Below are 19,232 nucleotides of genomic sequence, written 5' to 3'. Positions count from 1 at the left end.
ACTGCCAAAAAAAAAAAAAAAAAAAAAGTTGCCCAAGGGCACATACCAAATTAGAGACAGAGCTAAGAGTCTAAAGCAGGTTAAAAATTCTAAGTTAAGAAAGATTAAATTTAAACCATTTATACAATAAAATAGCTTACTCTATTGACTTTTCAATAAAGATTCACTGTTGTCACAGCTGTGGTTCTTTTCTCTGCAGTCCTCTCATGTCTGCTCTCTTCCACGTGTCCATGCTCTCTAGGCTGGCTTCACTCAGTTAGCCAGATGATTTTCTGAAACTTCTAGACCTATATGCCTATTTGCTCATAACCAGGGGTGGAGAGACCATGACTCCTTTCTCAATCATTGAACAAAACGAAACTGAGCTTTGGGTCAGAATAGTGGTTATTCTTGGAGTGAAGCCACTATCTAGGAGAAGGCATGAGGAACCTGGAGTATTGTGATGTTCTACAACTTGATCTGCATGGTGGTTACACAGGTAAATACACATATAAAAGTTCAATGCGCTGTACACTTAAGATTTGGGCAAGGGCTCACCTAGCACGTGCGAGGCCCTGGGTTTGATCCTTAGCACCACATAAAAATAATAAATAAATAAATAAACAAATAAATAAATAAATGAAGGTATTGTGTCCAACTACAACTAAAAAATAAATATTAAAACAAAATTAAAAAAAAAAAAGATTTGGGCAACCCACACACTCACACATCCTGAGCATCACTGATTGCATCAAGAAGTTAAGTCAGGGCTGGGGTTGTGGCTCAGTGGTAGAGGGTTAGGTCATAGGCTTACTCCTAAACCAATCATAGAGGTAAGGTGGATAGGATGACTAATTTAGGCTTTCTCCTGGAACGGGAGGTAAGGTCAGTCATACCTAACCTTAAGGGCTATAACTGCAATGGGGAAGGGATGAATGGGTGGTAGGAAGGCAACTCTTCTGGTCATCATTACTTAAGAGTATGTCTGGCAGAAAGGTCAAGATAGGGAAAGTGAAAATGAATGGAAATTTCCAGAATAGGTAAATCTAAGAAGACAGTAGATTAGTGGTTGCCTAGGGATTTGGGGAGGAAATGGGACTTATTGCTAATAGATATAGTGTTTATTTTTGAGGTGATGAAAATGTTCTGGAATTATATAACCACTGAGCCACATTCCCAGCCATATTTTGTATTTTATCTAGAGACACAGTCTCATTGAGTTGTTTAGCACCTCACTTTTCATGATCCTCCTATCTCAGCCTCCTGAGCTGCTGGGATTATAGGCATGTGCCACTGCGCCTGGCCAACAACATAATATATTTTTTAAAACATGGAATTATATACTTTAAAGTGGTAAATTTTATGTGAATTATCTCAATTTAAAATGAAGTACGTAAAGACTATCCAAAATTAAGAGCAATATTGCATTTCAAGAAAAGACATTTTAGTCATTCATAAAATGAAGAACAAAATATGTAACATTGTAGTAAAAATTCCATCATAAGAAATATGGCATATATATTTAGGAAGAATAATTGAAAATGCCATTTTTAGGCACAATTATATACCTAGAATTACTAGAATTAGGGGTAACAAAGGATTTCTATTTAGTACTAATAGAAGAGGGCTGGAAATAGAAACCTGGGAAATAGGAATATTTAAATGATAGGAGAAAGCAGCAGAGCTACCAAAGAAGCTAGAAAGAGAATAGCTAAAAAGACAGGGAAACCATTCTAGAGTAACATCTTTAGGGGCAAGACAAAACTTCAAGAGAAAAGTAATGGTCCAGTAAGATCTGAACTGAAGTATCCATGGAAGGTGGCAATCAGAAAACAATAAATATAATAAAGCAGAGTAAGGAAGCAGTATCTAATCTTATGTATGCTACCCACAAAGTAGTTGTTCTGTGAGGAGCTTTTCTCAGTGTGGCTGGTAGTTTGCGATAAGTGCAGAATTTCAGGTCCCATCCTCCATAGTAAAGATTCAAAAGCAGAGGCTGGAGGTATGATCCAGTGGTAGACCACTTGCCTGGTATGGGTGAGACCCTGAGATTCTCTCCAGCACCACAAAAAAAAAAAAAAAAAGAGAGAGAGATCAAAAGCATTTTATAGGTATCTGATGGACTTTCTCAAACGATTCCCTTCTGAGTTTTTATAACTGACTTTGAATGGTCTGTGCATGCTGTGCTGCCTCATTATTTAACTCTTTCCTCAAGGAAAATGGTCTAACATTAATTCTATCAGAAGTTTATTCAACAAATATTTGTTGAGTTCCTAAGTTCTAGATACTGCTATAGGCACTTGGGATACATCAGGGAACATACAAGACTAAAATCTGCCCATCCTAAGTAGTTCCTCTTAAAATCACCAAGTAATCTGTATCTCAGCTACCCTGGAGGTTGAAGAGGGAGGATCACGAGTTCCTATTTGTATTGGTGCTGCTATACCTTGTTCTTGTTTTTCTAATCTTTTTCCTTTCCTAAAACATTGTCTAGTCATAATAGTGGGTGCATTTTGGTTGATGTTATTTGTTAATGTCAAACCTAATTGATCTAGGACATCTCGTCCCCATAAATTTACGGGAAGATGATCCAATACATATGGCTGTATAGTTCCTTCACATCCTTCAGGATCCTTCCAATCTAATACCATTGCACTTCTATGGGGATTAGTTGCCACTCCTAGGCCTCGAAGCGTTTGAGTGGCAATCAGAAGACAATAAATGTAATAAAACAGAATAAGGAAGCAGTATCTAATCTTACATATGCTACCCACAAAGTAGATGTTCTGTGAGGAGCTTTGCTTAGTGTGGCTGGTAATGATACCACTGGTTATTGGTGAGGTTATTGGTGACGAGTCCTGCTTCCCCACATGTTGAAGTTTGAACATTAAAGAAGCACACCGAGGCAAGCAAATGAAACAGGGTTTATTTAAAAACAGGTAACATAGACTTCTCCCGCAAGGGAGAAGGGGGCCAAAGGTGGTATCTTGGTATCCGAGACCCCCAAAAGACCACCAGAGACCAAGAGCGATGTAAGCAGCAAAAAGGTGTTTATTGTGAGCTAGCTTGGTCCTTTGCATGCACACAGCAACTGGTGATGCTGAGAGGCCCCGAGCCCAGGGTTTGCAGCAGTTTTATACACTCTTTGGGGAAGGCAGGGACTTCACATACATCATAGCATCTCTTTAGCAAATCATCACACAGTGTGTGTGTGGGGGGGGAATCGCCATCTTCCTACCGCAGCCTCCAAACAACTCTAAAACATGATTAGCATATTCACTGGCAGGAACAAATTGGGTAAGGGTGATTGGTTACTATAAGAGGGGGATTCGTTTGAACTGATTGGTTTAAGCCACGAGGGGTGTACATGCTGAACTACATGGTTTCCCAACATGTTATCAACCACCATAAACTACTGGGAGGGTCATCTGTGCCTAAGAGTGCTCTGTGGGTTTTTCCAAGGACAAGGGCCATGCCCTCTTCCTTCGACAGGCTTTGCTCTGAGGTAGAGGCTAGTTTCTCAATTGCACTGTCTTTCCCATCCCCACACCTCTTCCCTTCCCCTCATTCTTTTCTGCATAATCCAAAGTTCCTTCATTCTTCCCCACCTACCCTCCCGCCCCCCCTTATGGATTAGTGTCGCTTATCAGAGAAAACATTTGGCCTTTGGTTTTGGCTTATTTTGCTTAGCATGATATTCTCCAGCTCCATCCATTTACCTGCAAATGCCATAATTTCATTCTTCTTTAAGGCTGAATAATATTCATTGTATGTATCTACCAGATTTTCTTTATCTATTTATCTGTTGAAGGGCATCTAGGTTGGTTCCATAGTTTAGCTATTGTGAGTTGAGCTGCTATAAACATTGATGTGGCTGTATCACGTAGTATGCTGATTCTAAGTCCTTTGTGTATAAACTGAGAAGTGGGATAGCTCCTTGCTGTTGCTGTGGTTGGCTTTGAACTTGCCATCTTCCTACCGCAGCCTCCCAAGCTGCTGAGATTACAGGTGTGCGCCATTGCGCCCAGTGATTTCCATGCCTAGTCTTTTGAGGAAACTCCATACTGATTTCCATGGTGGTTGTACTAATTTACATTCCCACCAACAGTGTAAAGTGTTCCTTTTTCTCCACATCTTCTCAAGCAGTTATTATTATTTATGGGTTTCTTTATAACTGTCATTCTGAATGGTGTGAGATGAAGATAATTTGAAGTTATGTAAGTATTTTATTTCTCCTTAAACTTTTGCCCACAAATTTCAGCAAGGTGGATCTTATTTACAGTAATTACTACAGTAGTATTATATTTCTCTCATTCTTTCTATAATTCTAAATTGAAATTCTTTTATAAAGAATTGTCCCTTCTCTGAAGTGAACATTTTAATTCTTTGTCCAGATGGAAACAGTAATTTCATCACTATAATAGAGTTCTTAGCTTCTATAATGTGGGCTACAAATACATGGAGTAGATTCAATTTATTTACTTAACAGATAATTTATTTACTCCATTGTATCAGTAATAGTTGAAAGTACTTGGGGTACAACAGGGTCTAGTCTCTACTCAACAGTGTATACTGTAGTCTAGTATAAGATTACACTCATGTTTCTGCACTGAAAATTAGCTGGATTCTTCTGAGTGGTATAAGGGTAACTGAGGCTTTCCCATAAAAGCCTGCTGAGGACCAAATGAGGATACTTTATTGGACTGACTCCCTGTTTTTATTCCTTACTTCAATGAGAAAAAAACTGGAACTCTCTCCTGATCCTCTGTGTCTGTTTGTCATCACTTGTAAACAGAAGTTTTTACTGCTTCACTTCTTCCTCCAAAATCTCACACTGATTGCTCTTGTTGGCCAACTATAACATAGAAACATACAAGGAATAGAGCCAGGCAAACTGGCACACGCCTGTAATCCCAGAGATTCAGAAAGTGAGGCAGGAGGATCAAAAGTTTCAGGCCAGCCTGGGAAACTTAGGAAGACTCTCTTTCAAAAAAACAAAAACAAACAAACAAAAAAAAAAAAAAACCTGGAAGAAAAACCTGGAAATCCATATACAGCAAAATGAAATTAAACCCCTATCTCTCATCATGCACAAAACTCAACTCAAAGTGGATAAGGACCTAGGAAGTAAACCAGAAATCCTGTGCCTATAGAAGAAAAAGTAGGCCCAAATCTTGATCATGTTGGATTAGGCCCCGACTTCCTTAATAAGACTCCTAGGGCTGGGGTTGTGGCTCAGTGGTAGAACACTTGCCTAGCCCACGTGAGGCATTGGGTTTGATCCCCAGAACCACATAAAAGTAAACAAAATAAAGGTATAAAAGATATTTTTTTAAAAAAAAGACTCCTATAGTACAAAAAATAATATCAAGAATCAATAAATGGGCTGGATTCAAACTGAAAAGCTTCTCAGCAAAAGAAACAATCAGTGAGGTGACTAGAGAGCCTACAGAATGGGAACAAATTTTACCACATGCATGTTGATAGAGCACTAATTTCCAGGATATATTAAAAACTCAAAAAACTTAACACCAAAAAAGTCAAATAACCCAATCAGTAAATGGGCTAAGGAGGTGAATAGACACTTCTCAGAGATGATATACAATTAATCAACAAATATATTAAAAAATGTTCAGTATCTCTAGCAATCAGAGAAATGCAAATCAAAACTAAGATTTCATCTCACTCCAGTCAGAATGACAGCTATTAAGAATACAAACAACAATAAGTGTTGGCAAGGATGTGGGGAAAAAGGCACACTCATACTTTGCTGGTGTGACTGCAAATTGGTGCAACCAATTCTGGAAAAGCAGTATGGAGATTCCTTGGAAAACTTGGAATGGAACCACCATTTGACCCAACTATCCCACTCCTTGGTTTATACCCACAGGACTTAAAAACAGCATACTACAGTGACGCAGCCTCATCAATGTTTATAGCAGCACAATTCACAATAGCTAAACTGTGGAACCAACCGAGATTCCCTTCAGTAGATGAATGGATAAAGACACTATGGTATATATACACAATGGAATATTACTCAGCATTAAAAGAGAATAAAACTATGGCATTTGCAGGTAAATGGATGGAGTTGGAGAGTATTATGCTAAGCGAAGTAGCCAGTCCCAAAAAAACAAATGCCAAATGTTTTCTATAATATGAGGATGCTGATCCATAATGGGGATGGGGTCAGGGTGGGGGAGCATGGGAGGAAACTTTAGATAGGGCAAAGGAGAGGGAGGGTAAGGGAGGGGCCAGAGGGATAGGAAAGATGGTGGAATGGACATCATTACCCTAAGTACATGAATGAAGACATGAATGGTGTGACTCTACTTTGTGGATAACCAGACACGAAAAATTGTTCTCTATATATGTACTATGTTTTGAAATGAAATCTGCTTTCCTATATAACAGATTAGAATAAATAAATACATACATATATTAAAAGGGCTAGGAATGTAGCTCTGGTGGTAGAATACTTGCCTAGCATGTGTAAGGCCCTGGGTTCAGTTCCCAGGACTGTAAAAACAAAAACAGGGAAAATAATTCTGGGAAATTTATTCAAGTTTAACTAAATCGACAAAGTTCAATTGTTTTGATCATGTACCTTTATTATTTCAGATTGTTTTGATCGTGTACCTTTATTAACTCATCAAGTCCAAAGTTTTTAATTCTGCAAATATTTCAATTAAATTGACACAGGTACATTAAAATAAGTTGGAAATCATAACATGTTGAGAGCCACAGCCAAAGGGGCCCCAGCAAACTTCCAGCTGCCAGCAAACTTTCAGACTGCCAGCTGATGATTGGCTCACAGCAGCCCCAGCAACATCTAGCTGATTGGCTCCTCTGCAGTGATGCTCATTGGGCTGTTTCCCTGCCCTTTCAGACCACGGAGCTGCTCATTGGGGGACTTTTTTGGCTCCACCCACGTGACCCAGCCAATTGGCCTCAAGAGCAGGAGGATTGTGGGAGGTGGGGAGAAGCTTGTGTGGGAGAGAGAGGCTTGTGGGAAGCCGGTGGTGGCAGTTGGGGCTCTGAGGGTTTTTCCTGAGAGGCTGTTTGGTTGGCGTGTGTGGTTCTAAAAATAAAGTTAGTTTCTTTTGAAAGTTACAACAGGAGACTGCTACTAACACCTTTCTATCACCAGAGGGTGTAAGTGTCCAACCAACAGCACCACCTCTACAGGAGACTGCTACTAACACCTTTCTATCACCAGAGGACATAAGTGTCCAACTAACAAGGTCACCTCCATATGCTGGGAGGTCCCCAACCCCCGCAGTTGATAGTTGGGATCCTGAGACAAGATCTCAAATATTAACATGCCCTGTATTTGAGGCAGGAGGGCAGCGATTTTACCATGTTTTAAATTTCAAAACAGTGAAGCAGCTAAAAGAGGCTGTAACAACCTATGGTCCTCAAGCACCCTTCACTGTAAGCATGGTCGAATCCATTAACAACTTGAACATGACGCCAGCAGATTGGGCTAATATGTGTAAAGCTGTGCTAAATGGAGGACAATACCTGTTATGGAAGGTTGCCAATGAGGAATTTTGCAAGGAGACGGCTAGGCGAAATGCAGCAGCTGGTTATCCTCAGAAAAATCTAGATATGTTGTTAGGAAAGGGACCTTATGAGGATCAGCAGCAACAAATTGCATATGATCCTGGTGTATATGCACAAATTGCTGTAGATGCAATTAAGGCATGGAAGACTTTACAAGGACATGGAGGTTTACAAGGTCAATTATCTAAGGTAATACAAGGAGCTAATGAACCTTATGCTGAATTTGTAGATAGGCTTATTCAAACAGCTACCAGAGTTTTTGGGAATACAGAACAAGCAATGCCATTACTAAAACACCTGGCTTATGAACAAGCGAATCGTTGGTGCAGAGATATCATTAGACCATGGAAACATGAAGATTTAAACACATATATTAAATTATGTAGAGACATTAATGAACAAGAGCAAGTCGTGGCAGCTGCAGTAAAACAGGCTTTAGATGCCAGAGACATTAATGAACAAGGGCAAATTGTGGCAGCTGCAGTAAAACAGGCTTTAGATGCCAGGCCAAGAACATGCTACAATTGTGAACAAACAGGACATTTTAAAAGGAATTGCCCCATTGGAGGAGGGTTTAACAAAACTAGGTATCAAAGGAGTAGAATACCAGGTATTTGCCCACGATGCCGTAGAGGGAGACATTGGACTAATGAATGCCGTTCTCAAACCACCATAGAGGGTACTCCATTATCAAAAAATGAACAAGGACCAGGTGTTTATCCACGATATCGTGGAGAAAGGCATCAGGCTCCATTGCCAAAAAATGGACAGGGGGGCCCAATGCTCCGGGGCCCAAAACCACAAATATACGGAGCACTGGAGGAACCGAGCAACCCCATCAGGGTAGTGCCCAGGACACATTGTCCATCAGATCCCTCATCAGACAAACCAGAGGGAGCGCAGGGTTGGACATCTGCGCCTCCGCCAGAGCAGTACTAACTCCAGAGATGGGAGTTCAAATCATTCCCACAGGGGTGAAAGGACCTCTTCCCAAAGGAACAGTAGGCTTATTATTGGGACGCAGCTCTTCTACTCTAAAAGGACTTACGATAAGTCCTGGGGTAATTGATCCCAATTATGAAGGTGAAATAAAAATTATAGCCAGTTCTCCAAAGGGTATATCAGTAATTTCACCAGGAGATAGAATAGCACAGTTACTAATAATACCCAGCCTACATGATAAATTTTCCAGTCGTACTGTAGAAAGAGGTTCCAAGGGATTAGGCTCCACAGGTGTAGATTGGGCTATGCTTTCTTTAAATTTAGATTCTCGCCCCATGCTAAAACTAAATATTCAAGGACATGAATTTAATGGGCTACTGGATACAGGTGCAGACCTTAGCATCATCTCTCGTCAAGAATGGCCAAAACATTGGCCATTACAACAAGCCACTCAAACGCTTCGAGGCCTAGGAGTGGCAACTAATCCCCATAGAAGTGCAATGGTATTAGATTGGAAGGATCCTGAAGGATGTGAAGGAACTATACAGCCATATGTATTGGATCATCTTCCCGTAAATTTATGGGGACGAGATGTCCTAGATCAATTAGGTTTGACATTAACAAATAACATCAACCAAAATGCACCCACTATTATGACTAGACAATGTTTTAGGAAAGGAAAAAGATTAGAAAAACAAGAACAAGGTATAGCAGCACCAATACAAATAGATCAAGGAACAGACAGACATGGGTTGGATTTTCAGAAAGGGCCACTGAGACAATAAAAATTACTTGGAAATCAGAAAGACCAGTATGGGTTCCTCAGTGGCCCCTGACTAAAGAAAAGATACAAGCAGCCCATGACCCGGTCAAACAACAATTAGCGGAAGGACATATACAACCTTCTGTATCTCCCCATAATACTCCCATTTTTGTCATCAAAAAGAAATCTGGTAAATGGAGATTATTGCAAGATTTAAGAGCCATTAATAATGAGATGGTTATTATGGGACCTGCTCAATCAGGGATTCCTCAGTTGTCTGCTTTGCCAAAAACCTGGTATGTTTTAGTTATAGATATTAAAGATTGTTTTTTTTCAATTCCAATTCATCCTGAGGATAGTCCACGTTTTGCATTTACTATCCCTGCACTGAATCATGAAGGTCCTGATCAGAGATATGAATGGAAAGTACTCCCTCAAGGGATGGCTAACAGCCCAACTATGTGTCAAATTTATGTTAACAAAGTAATCCAGCCACTTAGAAATCAAAATCCTGAACTACAAATATTTCACTATATGGATGATGTATTATTAGCACACAAAGATAAAAACACATTGCTAGAATGTTATGCCACACTTACAAACTTATTAAAAAATTATAATCTAGAGATAGCAATAAAGTACAATTAAATTTTCCAATTAATTATTTAGGAGTTCTATTATCCTCAACCATTGTCCGTCCACCAAAAATTCAAATACGAGTAGATCAACTCAAATCACTTAATGACTTTCAAAAGTTATTAGGAGACATAAATTGGATAAGGCCTTATTTAGGTATACCAACAGGAGAGTTGGGACCTTTATTTGATATCCTAAAAGGTCCATCAGATCCAAATTCACCCCGAATGTTAACGCCTGAAGCAAGAAAGGCATTAAAAATCATTGAAACATATATGGAAAATATGCATTTGGATAGAATTGATATAACTTTGCCTTTATTATTTATTGTACTACCAACAAAAAATATTCCTACAGGAGTATTTTGGCAAGAAGGTCCATTATTATGGATACATTTATCTTATTCTCCTAACACTATTCTTACTAGGTATCCTGAGGCTGTAGGACAATTAATACTCAAAGGAATAAAAGCAGCAAAGGGAGTGTTTGGAATTTCTCCCAATAAAATTATTACTCCATATACTATGAATCAAATTGATGAGTTAGCTAATGAGTTAAATACTTGGGCAATAATCATGTGCAAATCTAATGTTTCATTTGATAACCACTTACCATCTAATCCTTTATTGTCTTTTTGGTCATTGCATCCTGTAATTTTTCCAAAAATGACAAGAAAAACACCTATCATGAATGCTCCAAATATATTCACTGATGGGTCAAATAATGGTACAGCAGCAGTAGTTACCCCTGATCAAACTTTTACATTTTTAGTACCCAAACAATCAGCTCAAAAGGTAGAGCTTAATGCAGTTTTACAAGCTTTTGTGATGTTTAAAGATTCTGTATTTAATTTATTTTCTGATAGTCAGTATGTAGTTAATGCTATAGTATCTCTTGAAGATGCTGGTAGGATTTCCCCTTCTTCTACTGTTTTCTCTTTGCTTTCCACTATACAAAGTCTAATCTGGGACAGAAAAGATCCATTCTTTATAGGACATATCAGGGCACATACAGGATTGCCTGGAGCCCTTAGTTTGGGCAATGGTTTAGCAGATAAAACTACACATGACATACATATTTTCTCTACACTAGAAGAAGCTATAAATTTTCATAAAAAGTTCCATGTCAATGCTAATACTTTACAAAAGCGTTTTAAAATAACTAAGGAACAAGCTAGACAAATAATAAAACAATGTCAAAATTGTGTGAACTTTTTACCACAAGTTAATCTTGGAGTCAATCCTAGAGGATTGATACCTAACCATATTTGGCAGATGGACGTCACACACTTGCCAGAATTTGGAAAATTAAAATATTTGCATGTTACAGTTGATACTTCTTCTGGATTTTTGATGGGCTCCCTTCATGCCGGAGAAAAAACTAAAGATGTTATAGCTCATTGCTTACAAAATTTTGCCACTGTGGGTGTTCCAAAACAGTTAAAAACAGATAATGCCCCTGGTTATACTTCTACCTCTTTTAAACAATTTTGCTCAACATTTGGCATTACTCATATAACAGGAATCCCATACAATCCACAGGGACAAGGCATAGTTGAAAGAGCTCATCAAACTATTAAAATGTACTTATTAAAGCAAAAAGAAGGAATTGGGAAGGGGTATATATTCCCCAAAGATAAACTTAAAATAACCCTTTTTACTCTAAACTTTTTAAATTTGGATTCATCAGGACTTAGTGCTGCGGAAAGGCATATGTGTCCAAAAAATGTACATAAGCCCAAGGTACTTTGGAAGGATATTCTAACAGGACAATGGAAAGGTCCTGACCCAGTAATTGTCTGGAGTCGGGGGTCTGTTTATGTGTTTCCACAGGGAGAACAGCAGCCGATTTGGATTCCAGAAAGATTAACTAAAGCGATTTCTACAGACCAAAAAGAAGATGATTTGGCTCAAATCCATAACAACTGATATCCAAAACTCCAGTTTGGCTATTCTTACATCTGCAACAGAACCAGGATGCTTTTTTCAATATCTATTTTATTATTGCCCTTTGCCATATCATGAAGTTCTATTTTGTTTTTTGAGCTCTTACAGACCTAGGTTAATGTTTTGCTGATCAGTTCTATTTTTTTTGACTATAGAGTTTTTAAACATTGCAACGGAGATTTCATCTGTAAAAAGTTATAAGGCCTTTACTATAATGTTATGTGTTGTATGTATTATATTATGTGTGCACACTTGTGTTTTGTGTTATATGTTTGAATGTATGTATGTCCATATATCATATATGATGAGCACTCATGATAAAATGGATCCAAATATTTTTTTTCACGTGATTTATATGGTTTAATTTAAATTGGGTAAACAACTGTTGAGGATTGTTTTAATATGTAAACAAAAAAGAAGGTTAACAGATCTGTTTGTTTACTTTCACCTTTCCTTTTCATTCTATTTAATAATTCTCTTAAAGATAATGTAAATTGTTAAGAAAATTGTTTTTTTTAGTGCCTTCTGTAATGTTACATAATTTTTTCTTTAGCCATTATTGCCAGAATTCCTATCTTCATCCCAGTGCCAGTGAAGATAATGTAAATTGTTAAGAAAATTGTTTTCTTTTAGTGCCTTCTGTAATGTTACATAATTTTTTCTTTAGCCATTATTGCCAGAATTCCTATCTTCATCCCAGTGCTGGTGAAGTCAAAGATAAAACCAATCTACAGCTTCTACAATAGCCATCACTGAACTGCTTGCAGAACTTGCCTGGACACATTATGAGCTCACCTGTATGCATTGTGAACTATCTGTTGGTGCAGCGACTTGTGGTAGTGTTGGGGTATTTTTGCTGATGATGTCATTGGTGGTACAATTTTTCCAAAAGGAGCCATCAATTGGCTTGGTGTATCTTCCTCCCTTCTGCTTGTCATGATCGTCCAGCTAAAATTTGGGGGCCAACAGAGGTGAGGCAAAGAACCTCACCCCCCTGCTGGTACAAAGACCTCTCCACAGGTGTGGCTGTATACTGGACCGGTAGTCAGTGACGGGTAAGATCCAATTGCAATGGTACCAACCTAAGGACCATATGTACTATTGGACAACCTAAGGCAGGCACGGTCCCTAAGCCACATGCTTGTTGTTTAAACAGAGAGGGGGAGATGTTGAGAGCCACAGCCGAAGGGGCCCCAGCAAACTTCCAGCTGCCAGCAAACTTTCAGACTGCCAGCTGATGATTGGCTCACAGCAGCCCCAGCAACATCTAGCTGATTGGCTCCTCTGCGGTGATGCTCATTGGGCTGTTTCCCTGCCCTTTCAGACCACGGAGCTGCTCATTGGGGGACTTTTTTGGCTCCGCCCACGTGACCCAGCCAATCGGCCTCAAGAGCAGGAGGATTGTGGGAGGTGGGGAGAAGCTTGTGTGGGAGAGAGAGGCTTGTGGGAAGCCGGTGGTGGCAGTTGGGGCTCTGAGGGGTTTTCCTGAGAGGCTGTTTTGTTTGGTGTGTGTGGTTCTAAAAATAAAGTTAGTTTCTTTTGACAAGTGGCTCCTGATTGTGCCCAGCCAGACTGCAGCAATAACATATATCCTTTGTATATTTTATATATATATATATATATACACACACAAACACACACACACACACACACACACATATATATTCAGGGTTGTGGATGTGACTCAGTGGTAGATTTAGCATGCTCAAGGGCCTGAGTTCAATCCCTAGCACCACAAATATAAAAAAATATATTTTTTCTGACACCCCAATCATTCACCTATTACTTTTCTCAAAAGAATATAACTCTAAAAACATGATGTTTACTTCAAAAGTTAACATAAGTAGTTTATTTGTTGCTCAGTTTAATTTTTTCTGTGTCCCACCTCAGGCACAATGGGACTTAGTGGGTTAAATTTTTCTTCTTTTTTGGTTGTATGACCTCTTTTTAGGTTTTCCTGTAGCTGGTTTCAATGTCTACTTGGTTTTTGCTGGCCATCTTCTTCTTTCCAAGTTTTTTTAAAATTTTTATTTTTATTCCAAGTTTTAAACGTGTGGTCCTCAGCCATTTTTTGCATCTTGCACTACAAATTCTAACTAGTTTTATTCATTTTGTTGTTGGTGGTGGTAGTTTTCATTTGTTTGTTTGTTTGTTTTGTTTTCAATGCTGGGGATCCAATCCAGGGCTTCATGAATGCCAGGCAAGCATTCTACTGCTGAGCTTATATCCCCACCTCTGCGGTAGTTATGTTCTATAAAGTTGGTGCAAACAACTGAATTAGTGAATACTGAACCATCACTGCTATAGGAAATATGGGGTTAGGCTCTTGTGAGATTTATCATCACATTTTTTAAAAAAATATGTTTTTTAGGTGGACATAACACCTTTATTTTATCTATTTTTTTAAAATATTTATTTTTTAGTTGTAGTTGGGTACAATCTTTATTTTATTTATTTATTTTTATGTGGTGCTGAGGATCAAACCCAGGGCCTCGCATATGCTAGGTAAGTGCTCTACTTCTGAGCCAAAACCCCAGCCCTTTTTATCTATTTTTATGTGGTGCTAAGTATTGAACCCAGTGCCTCACACGTGCTAGGCAAGTGTTCTACCACTGAGCCATAACCCCAGTCTTTCTGGCCACATTTTTATCAAATTATCATACATAAACTTGTTTCCTTATGTGTTTCTATTTAAAGACACTTTATTTAATGTGTGTTCATTTGTTGACATTGGACTCATGGCCATCAGCTCTATAATTCATCTGTGAATGAATTTTATCTAAAACATTTTCTCTTGGGGCTGGGGTTGTGGTTCTGCGGTAGAGAGCTCACCTCGCACGTGCAATACCCTGGGTTTGATCCTCAGCACCACATAAAAAATAAATAAGTGAAATAAAGGTGTTATGTCCACCTAAACATGTATTATGTACATGTGTCCGACTACAACTAAAAAATAATTATTAAAAAGCAACAACAACATTTTCTCTGTAAAGCACATCATTGCCTACTTGCACTTAAGAATACCACACAACACTTCAGCACTGAGCTTGAGGGCCATTTTAAACAGCGAAATCACCAACAAAAATCACAAAGCTATAAAAAATGTGGCACCAAAAAAAAAAAAAAAAAAAAAAAAAAAAAAAAAAAATATATATATATATATATATATATATATATAGCATGAGAGCTAAAACAAAAGGCAGACCATTACTTTGTTTGACCTTAACTGGCAATTTGTATGTCTGGTAACACAAACTTTTCACAGTGCTGCACATGTCTGTGAGGAACCTCAAAAGCACTATAAGTATTGAATTTGGTATTACAAATAAATTTAGTGATGAGGTGAAGTCACTACCACACAACTTGTAAATAATGAGGATCTACTATAAATGCTGTGAGTTGGAACTTCAGATCTTATAACACTACCGTCTCAACGTGCAATTTCTATGTTGCCTCAACAGAAAGACTGTTAAGAAGGATAATTTGCTGCTCTTAAATTCTTTGGTCAGTCACAATCTGCTGGACAGAACTCATCAACTGAACTCACCTAACTGCAAGGGATCTGGAAAATGTGGGAAATACTTGAGTTTCTAGTAAGTAACAAATATTTTAGTTCCAAAATCAGACCAAAAGGGAGAAAAATAATCTACTTTACAAAGGAAGTTATTTATTCTTGTCAGTCAGCAAGTGCCCTTTTGGAACGTTTTGGGAAGTAAGGAAATTTCAGGGTTCTCAGCTCCTTTGGCTTCCCCAGGTGTATCCATTCCAATTGCCAGATCACAGTCATTCCACCAGTCTCATCCATTCACTTTAGCAGGACACATGATTACTTTTTTGTTCTGGACCCCTGTAATTTCAGTTTGCTGGTTCTATTTGTCTTTCTTTTTGGTCATTTACAGATTGGGACTTGCCTTGTTATTGTTGAACCTTAGCAAATTAGTAGTAGTAATCAACATAGTCAAAAAGCCTAATAAATTTGCCATAAACTCTAAACTCTTGGTTAGCATATAGTCTAAATTCTTATTAGCAAGATAATTACTTAACCAACTGCTTACTCCAGCATCATGTGGACAGCCAAGAAAAATCTGCATCTGGTTTGAGGGAGTCCTTATTGTTCCCATCCCTGTTTGACTCAAAATGTTCTATCCAGTCAGCCCTTTGTATCCACATGTTCCACATCTGCAGATTCAATCACACGTAGATATAAAATATTCTTAAAAAATTTCATCTGTGCTCAACAGATACAGACTTTTTTATGTCATTATTCCCCAAACAATATAAGAACTATTTGTATAGCATTTACAATGTATTAGATATTGTCAGTAATCTAGAGATGATTTAAAATCCACAGGAAGATGTATATAGGTCATAAGCAAATACTATTCCATTTATTTATTTAATTAATATATTTTTTTAATTGTAGGTGGACACAATACATTTATTTTATTTATTTATATGTGGTGCTGAGAATTGAACTCAGGACCTCACATGTGCTAGGCAAGAGCTCTACCACTGAGCTACAACCCCAGCCCAAATACTATTCCATTTATATAAGGATTTTGGGCATCTGCATATTTTGGTATCCTTAGGGGGTCCTGGAATATCAAGAGGTGACTATATTTGTTCTAAAGGTCTTTCACTCAAGATACTATTTCTGGCTAATAATTTTCTGTATTAACTAAGATTCTTTTTAAATAAAATAATTCATTCTGAATAATACTAACAGCAACACTACTATTACTCTGATAATAGTATAATGCCAGATTCGTAGGACCCCAATAGACTTCCAGGAGCCAAATCCGATGCAATCACACAAGAGTCTTTATTGCAAGCTCGAGCCTGGACTCACAACTGTTTCTGACACAAAGGTATGGAGGAGTGAGTCCCAGTCCTTTGTTCAATGAGGATTTATAGATTTTTGGGGGATACTCTATGCGTCACAACATCACATAGCAAATCATTTTACACCTCAGGAAAGTCAAACAACAACTCTTAACATTGATTTGCACATTCACTGGCGGGAACAAGTTGGGTAAGGGTGATTGGTTAATACAAGAGGGGAATTTGTTTGAACTGGTTGGTTTAATCCATGAGGGGTGTATGTGCTAAACTACATGGTTTCCCAACATGTTATCAACCACCATAAAATACTAGGGGGTCATCTGGTATTTTCCCTGTCTCATGCTGATTGGTGGTTGCTTGGGGGTTGCTATGGGTCCTCACCTAGCCTAACTGAGTCAGGGATACCTGGTGTCTCCTGTTAATTTGCAGACAAACAACTCAGCAGGGTGGGTATGTGCCTAGGAGTGGTCTGTGGGTTTTTTCCAAGGACAAGGGTCACGCCCCCTTCCTTAGACAAGCTTTGATGTAGAGGCTGGTTTCTCAAAAATGGAGTCACATCAGTTTCTCAATAGTAATAGTAACAGTAAATATTTTGTACTAGTACATGGCAAAATAGATGCTTAACAAATGCAGACACTGTACTAAGTACCTTTTTGTGTGTTTGTGTGGTGGGGGATCAAACTCAGAGCCTCATGTCTGCTAGGCAAGTTCTCTGTCACTGAGATATTCCCCAGCTCTTTTACTAAATATTTTAAATGCATTTTCAAATTTAATCCTCATTACAACTATATACTAGTAACTTTTACTTTTTGTATAAAAGATCTCTGTGACCCAGGAGTTTAGAAATGGCCCCAGGAACATACAGCTAGTAAATGTTGGAGCCAGGATTTGAACCTAGCCCATCTTATTTTTTGCTACCCCATAAGCAAAAAAGAAAAGGGGGGGTGGGATTGGGAATTTATTATAAGGGAGTTATTATAGAATCAAGGGCAGAAAATCAGGTGAACTGCGGGATGAGCTGAAACCAAAAACTAGGAAGATTTTGGCAATACAAGTCATCTTTTCTCTCTGATTCTCCTCTCTGCTTTTCAGATTAGATAGGGTACTTTTTAAAAATATTTTTTTAGTTGTCAGTGGAAATTTATTTATTTATTTATGGTGCTGAGGATCAAACCTAGGGCCTCACACATGCCAGGCAAGTACTCTACCACTGAGGTACAACCCCAGCCCCAGATAGGGTACTCTTGATGAACAAAAGGGAAATATTGAAAATAATGATACAACCGATTATCTCACGGGTCCCTGCTTTTGACTGGCTTTGGAAAATCCCAGCACTATCCCAACTCCCTTAGTAACTTGGGGCAAATCATTTCATTTCATTGGCCTCAATTTTCTTGTGTATAAAATGAGAATTTTGTACCAGAGATTTCTTTGTGTCACGTCCACCTCTAAAATTCTGTGATTCTCAGTATTGATAATGGAGTTGAATGTGTAGGTTTGGTGAGAAGATAAGGAAGGGTGCTTAGAAAAGAGAGACAGAAAAAAAGGTTTGGGGGGAATCTCAGTGTTAATTACTGTTTATAGTAGGAGTCAAGTAAAGAGCTTTGGAAAGATATAAAGAGAGATAGAAATAACTTTTAACCCTGATCACCAGCTTATTTTGAATAGGATCCTTCTGAGCAATCCAAGGATTCTATGAGCAATCCAAGAGGGAATAGTAACTCCTTGCACAGTGATTAATCTGGTTTATCTCTTAGATTTTTTTTATAGGACTTTCACCTAGGCTACAGAACCAGAGACAAAGAGAAACCCCAAATATATGAATGTCTAATAAGAAAGTCACATCTCTCTGGGTCTGTTTTCTTCTGATGTGTAAATTGCAAGGTTTGGTCTCTGTGATCTCTGGGTCCTGTTCATATCTTAACATTTTTGGGTTCTTGGTTGAATCTAAAGCAGCTCCCTTTTCTGAATGATCCATCTTTGGGCCAGACCTCTGTTGTCATTCCCCTCTTTTTCGGTACCAAGGAATGAACCCGGGGGCACCAACAACTGAGTGCCATCCCCAGACCTTTTTTATTTTTTATTTTGAGACAGGGCCTTGCTAAGTTGCTGAGGCTGGCTTTGAACTTGTGATCCTCCTGCCTCAGCCTCCTGAGCCACTGGAATTACAGGTGTGTACCGTGCACCATGTCTGGCATCATTCCTCCTTTCAGTTTATACCTGATTGCCCAGTTCCTTTCTTTGTGGCCTCCTTCCTTCCTCAATTTCCTTGAATCCTACTTGCTTTTTAAGCTCCTTTGCATCCTCTTTGTTTTCTTATATTTTTCTACAGACCCCCAGATTACACATATGATCTCCAGTTCTCTGTTTCTATGTCTGCTTACTTCTCTTTGCATCCCTGGCTCCTAACTCAAAATAACTCCTTGGATTCCTCCAAGGGCCTCCTGGGATCTCCTATCATTGGTTTCTCTCACAGAAACACACCCTTTCCAGAGCTAAAGGATCAGGTATTCAGTGGCTCAGGTGACAAACCTGCTATCAGGTTACAGATATTGTTT

Source organism: Marmota monax, unplaced genomic scaffold (genome assembly GCF_021218885.2).
Source record: "Marmota monax isolate L192 unplaced genomic scaffold, Marmota_monax_Labrador192_F-V1.1 WCK01_AAM20220418_F8-fsc00001, whole genome shotgun sequence".
Lineage (NCBI taxonomy): Eukaryota > Metazoa > Chordata > Mammalia > Rodentia > Sciuridae > Marmota > Marmota monax.
Note: the sequence above shows the minus strand (reverse complement) of the source record.